The sequence below is a fragment of the Hippoglossus hippoglossus genome, chromosome 14, assembly GCF_009819705.1.
Source record: "Hippoglossus hippoglossus isolate fHipHip1 chromosome 14, fHipHip1.pri, whole genome shotgun sequence".
Taxonomy (NCBI): Eukaryota; Metazoa; Chordata; class Actinopteri; order Pleuronectiformes; family Pleuronectidae; genus Hippoglossus; species Hippoglossus hippoglossus.
The window spans coordinates 13,150,386-13,156,743 of record NC_047164.1 but is presented as its reverse complement, the minus strand read 5'-3'; positions in this window follow the sequence as shown (position 1 = coordinate 13,156,743).

The window sequence follows — 6,358 nt, the reverse complement described above, 5'->3', positions numbered from 1 at the left end:
CAAAATTAAACATCCCGTTACCTTGAAAATGTTTTGGTTTTGTTTAAACATCGTTAGAAACTATTTCAATAATGGAAGTACCCAAACCAATCTTCTTTTTTTGGGGGGGGGGACATTTTAATGAAGGAATTGTTACATGTTATATCTTTAATACTAACGGGTTAACATTAATTTCTCTGCTCCAGTGTTAGATCCCCCTTTTTCAGATTTCTCATTTCATACATGTCCATAAAAGCTAATATTTAGGCTGTTAAAGTGTTAAGTATGTGTAGATTATATGTTCTTTGAATGCGATGAAAATCAGGAGTAAAAATTAAAGGCAATGCAGACATCAAATTGCAAACCTGCACACTCGTAGGGTTAAAGGGAAAAAAAGAAGAAAAGATTCACCAATTATTTTCATTCACAGAAATGTGATGGGCCGTAAAAGGGAATTTAATGGATTTACAGGAGGGCATTTTCCTTGATCTGTGGGTTTAACAACCCAAAGCTCAGACTTGATGAATCAACAATGAAAAATTAGTTTAATACACCTAAATTAAAAGTAATTTCAATTCATCTCCTGATGTTGGCTAAATTGTAGAAATTTAAAGTGCTTCACATTCCCGTGTCAAGGTTTTCACCCACTAGTTGAATGGTTATTTCTCCGAGTGAACAATTCCACTATGTGCCGACACTGTGTTATCTCTCACTGTGTACAGGTATGCGCAGGTATGTGTGGGAACATTTCTCTGTAATCTGGATAAGTGCGATCATTGTTCCCTGATCTCTGAACTCAGTGTTGATATTCCTGCCTTGTCACTCTGTTGAGTCCCTGCAGCTTTGTATTGAATTGCATTCGCCGCTACACAATATATTCAAAACTTTGAGAACTTACTGTTCTTGAGTGTGTTTTTACTCCAGTCCAAACTGTGTATAATCTAAACCAGTGCTGCTTATGAATGCTGCTGCACAAACTTTCCTCTGTCATGCCTCAGTTCTCCCAACCCATAGCCATTAGCCAATTTTCATGAGGCCTGAAAGCCTCGCTTCTTCTGCATGTCGATACCTCACCCTCCATCCCCCTCCAGAACCGTACTCGGCTCTGAGGGCGGACTGACCACCTCCGTGGCAGCTACAATGATCATGTGCCTGTGACATCTATTCTTGGCAACCGCAAATGATGGCTTGGTCACAGTTATGAGGGGGAAAAGCTGGCTCTGTTGCTCCTGTGACTCAGGTGCTAAGGGTGCCCCCTAGAGACAGGGGAAGACATTACTAGTCCGTGGTGATGATTATGGACCAGTTTCTTTTTTTCCATGGCTTCTACGGTCCATCCACACATGCTCCCTGAACGAGTATTGAATCCTTGCCCTCCTGCACATCGGAGCATGGCAGGCAACAGCATCCACGCATGGCAACACCAGCCCAACAACCATCTCCTAGCAACGCATGTCCTCTGCCCCAGGAGGAATCTGGGGGTCTCTGCTGTAGTCACACCATGCATTTCCTGGAGGGCAATCAGCTTTTTCCTCATCTCATTCTCCAACTCCCTCACTCTCGCCCTACCTCGCTCTGCTTCTCCAGTTCTTCCAACTGGCTTAGCTGTGCTGGAAGGAGTCCGTTTTGGAATGAAAATGACAAACTTTTTTCTAAAAAAGGGGGCAGAGTAATTTTGCTTAAATTTGAACAAATTACATGGCAAAGTTGAACTATTAGTGAGAACATTCTAACTTTGTTTTTTTGTCCTCAGTTTTATTAACTACTTTTATATTATCGTATTACCACAAACATTAATCAAATGTGTAGGAGTTTAATGTATCTTGCCAGAAGAGAAAGTTTCCCATGACCTTGCGTGACCTTTTTTGAAATAAAGCTATAAGAACCAAAACAACCAAACCTCAACCCCAAAAAAACAACTAGCCTTCATGTGACAGAGGGTTCCTAATCAAAACAGCCTCTGCATGCGACTGCTAACATGCGTGTTTCACCTCCGTGCTAGTCCCCTTCCTCCCCAGACCCGTCACCACAAGCCAGCGTTCCCACAGTATTCCCATGACTCTCCGCCCCTCTCTTTCCCTCGAAGGGCCCAGACTTCACCAAAAGGCAGGAGGGCTGCGTTGGCGAGCAGCGAGCTGCTCAAGCCCACCTTCCTCACATCTGAGAACCTCTGTGAAATCCTAATCCCCAGAGTAGGGTGAAGCGCAGGCCCAGCTTGCCTGACCTCTCTGGTTGCCATGGATACAGCGCACTATAAATAAAACAGAGGGGGCTTTTTTTCGAGCAGTTTGGCAGGGCTGTGTGGCCTGCTCACTGGTGGGGCTTATTTTCTCTCTCCCTCCCTCATTCTGTCTCTTCTCACTCTCATTCTACTCCCCCTTTCACTTATTCTCTCAATCACTGAGCGCCCGTCCTCTCTCTGTCTCGTGCTTCCTCTATCTCTCCTTGTGGCTGCTGCTCATTCACTACTTCCATTGAAAACACAACACCTGTATCAGCACCATATGTGTGTGTATCATTTCATTCTTTCAATTTAAGAAAGTAGAGGCGACTTGTTGCAATTTACATCTGTCAAGAAAACACACAAATAGCCATCTCCACAGAAGTTGGTAAAAGATGTTTTCTTGGAGGTAGCAGAGCAGCATTGAGAGGCGAGGGAGGATGAGTGCGCTTCCGCACTGAATCAGGACCGTGCTGCTGATTTTCGTCTGGCACGGCGAATCTTGGGAGGCTGGAAAATAATTTGGTCATGGCTGTGGGAGGTTGTTGGGAGTGGGAGGCGTGTGGGGGAGAGGGTTTGCGGGCTGACTGGTTGGTGGGAGGGTAGGGTTTTGACCGTCTCGCTGTGGTGAAAACATGCTTGACACTTCATTCCTTTCCAGTTAATGTGGTGCGGACTGCAGGATGTTAACCCTCTGACTGCCTTTTGATGCTCCGTCCCCACTGTTGCACAACACGCAGTCCTCGCCGCCACTTCCTGCTTTACAGCGGTGCGGCGCTAAAACATTCCAGGACGGTCTTATGGAAGAAATCGGTCCTGTCAGCCGTGGGAGGGACGGTTACAGTATACATTATTTCCCTGTATCATGTCTACATTAGCCGAGTGTAATACTGTGAGACAATATGACAGGCCTGCTGTGCAATCCTCAGAAGCTGTCATGGTGATTTGAAAATTTGACCATCACATGCCAGATACTCTTTGTCTGGGAGAATCTGGAAGAGTGAGCCACATTTCCTGAACCATCTGCCTTGTATGAATTACACAAAAGGCGAGACCGGCACCAGAAAACATCCACAATGTTGCCTGGGAGACAGAGGTCACATGAGAGGATGAGTCACAGTAACCCAGAACTACCCAGAAACCAACACTATTGAGCGGCCCTCGCATCAAGGTGCTCTTTACAGCTTGGCGACATGCAGAAGGATTAGTGTCGTGTCAGTGCATAAACGACAGTGAGACGCTGCCCTTGGCAAAAGACAAGTATACAGTTAAACTTAATGGGGCCAGAATCCGATACCTCAATAGGAATCCACTCCTGTGCCAGGCCCTATTCTTTACTTGCTACACACACACGGCACTATGAGTATATCAACGTGTGTGTGTGTGTGTGTGTGTGTGTGTGTGTGTGTGTGTGTGTGTGTGTGTGTGTGTGTGTGTGTGTGTGTGTGTGTGTGTGTGTGTGTGTGTGTGTGTGTGTGTGTGTGTGTGTGTGTGTGTGTGTGTGTTCACGCAGACTGGAGAGTAGGGAGTTAATGCAGGCAGGGCTGTGGCAGTCCTCCTGCCCCTCAGCCAGATTAATCATGCAGGAGAGGCACAGCAGGCCCCCGTTCATTCTGCCTGGGGGTGAAGCTGTGCCCGCATGCTCTCCGTATCACATGGCCCTGGCCCCCCTCCCATCTCTCTCTTTCTCTCTCCCTCTCTCTCTCTCTCTCTACTGGGGGTGCTGTGGATGGGGCTGGTGGTGGTGGAGGAGTAGGGAGGGGGGAGGTTATGGGTGGTGTGGTGGAACGCCACAGCACGCAGCATAGCCTTTCTTTTCTTTCCTCCACACTGTTTTTTTCTTTTTTTCTTCCCCTCTTCCTCTCTTCACTTCCCCTTCTGTGGGTGTGAAGCGAGTGAGGCAGAAAAAAGAGAGAGAGAGAAGGAGGGAGGGAGAGAGAGAGAGGGAAACAGGCATCCATCTCTCATGCAAGGAGACAACAACAGCCTCTTTTTTTATCTCCCATCGGAGGGCCCTGACGACAGCAGTGGCCGGGCTCGCTGGATGAAGAGGAGAAGTGTGTGTGTGGGGCAGAGGGGAGGTGGGGTAGGGTGTGTGTGTGTGTGTGTGGTGGTGGTGGTGGGGGGGGGAGCATACCAAGGGACTCGCCACAGATATCTCCTGGAAACTGCCCGACGATGTCTCTGCGCATCAGAGAACAGCCACGGCCATTGTTGGGCTCGTCGGGAGACGGGAGATGCAGGCGGCATCGCACAGTTGCGTGCTTCAGCGTTTGCACGAGCACCTACACAGCGTGTGCACAATGGGTCCTTATACGTTTCATGATGTGTTATGTTGTGAGTCTTCAGGATGAGGAGCCTCCTGTACATTTGATCGTACACAGTAACATGTATAGTGAGACGTGTGGGGCCCCCTGCAGCCTGCGTGTCAAAGCACGATGCACTTTACACACGTGAGCGTCGGTGTAACAGTGACACCAGTGCCTGCACCTCTGAGCTGGGCCTTCACAGACACGACAACATCCCTGTGTGTTCGGACAGCACTATGTCGTTTTGCGTTGCATGCTCGCCTCCAGAGTCTAATGTTTGACACAGAGATTAGGTCAAGTGTATCTGGTCTTTTTGAATAAATCAAAAAGCCTTGGACAGAACTTGTGTATAATTTAGTTTTACCTAAATAAACCAGGAAATCCTACAGCGGCAGGTTGCCCTGAGGGTTAGGCCTGACTCAATCTATCAGCTATCGTCCAACAATGAATTGGCTTCTGGGGGCAACGGCCGATATTTTGTAGGATCCTGTTCTCTTCACCCTACACTGTTACACTACACAGTCCGACCAGTCCAACAAGTCAAATGTTTCTCCACATGAAGCACAAACATTGATACTTTTTGTTTGTGCTCCAGACAACATGTTGGCTAATCTCTATCTCTCCGCATATGAATGCAGATAAATTAAAATCTGATAAGCGATTAATTTCGGTCAATGTGCTGCAGCTCTCTCGCTCTCCACACGGACACAAACAGAAACCAGGAAATCTTGTTCCGATTCTCCATATTCACATGCAGGATCATTTTGTAGAGAATAGGCATGACTATAATTGTATCTATCTATGTGTATCTATCTTATCTTGAATATGATGTATTGTATTAAGTATGAGCATCGACGGTATAACTTCAGTGTACAACTCATTATTGAATTCAATGCGACTCTTTCCTCTTCTTTCACTTCTGTGATGTTTTTCACCAGACATGAAGAGATAAAACTGAACAGAACAGCAAAGTAAAAGTAGTTTTCATTCATGTTGAGTTATTGTGTTCTAAATAGAATAGTTTATAAAAAAATTACAATGCACATTCTATTTTAAAAAGTTGTATTCGTTAGGGGAGCAGTTTGCCTCTGTTTTTAATGTCTTCTTGAGGAAAACATCAGGAGCTAAAGAGGAGTCCTCCTTTAGGGCCTGATCTGAGGGTCAAGTGGGGCCACATCTGGTCTGAGATGTGAAATACCCATTCAGCCTGACCCAAAGTGATGCTTATAAAAGCCCAATAGAATAATACTGCTGTAGTGATGATGGGGGTGATGGAAATCTATCTCTCTCTCTCTCTCTCTCTCTCTCTCTCTCTCACACACACATATTCTCACACACATCTCTCTCTGACTTGAGGATGTTACGTTAAGTTACGTAAACTCAAACTTAACCTGAAGTTTAACCTTCACCTTAACATCTATTGTTTTTTATTGTGGAGACTAAACGTCAATACAGATTCATGACCCCAAAACATGAGTTATTCCGAGACCCCCCCCCCACACACACCCCCACCCTACCCACACATATACACACTTTTACGTAATGTCCCCTGCAGAGAATACAGTGACTCCTGTACCCTACTTTACTGTCTTGGTGTATAATGTTACAGGTCTACTGTTGCAAATGTAGTGAAATGAAACACCACCATGCTCACTTTCTCTCTGTGTGCGTGTGCGTGTGCTGCTTTCCATTTATCTCTCCTGACAAATCATTCACAAGTAGGAAACATATAATTTTTTAATTATACAATTAAGTCCTATAGCTCCTATGAGACAGGTGCTACACTCAACTAGATTGAATGACTCTGACTTTATTTAGTTTTAATTCAGTCAAATCTCACTGTCTAAAT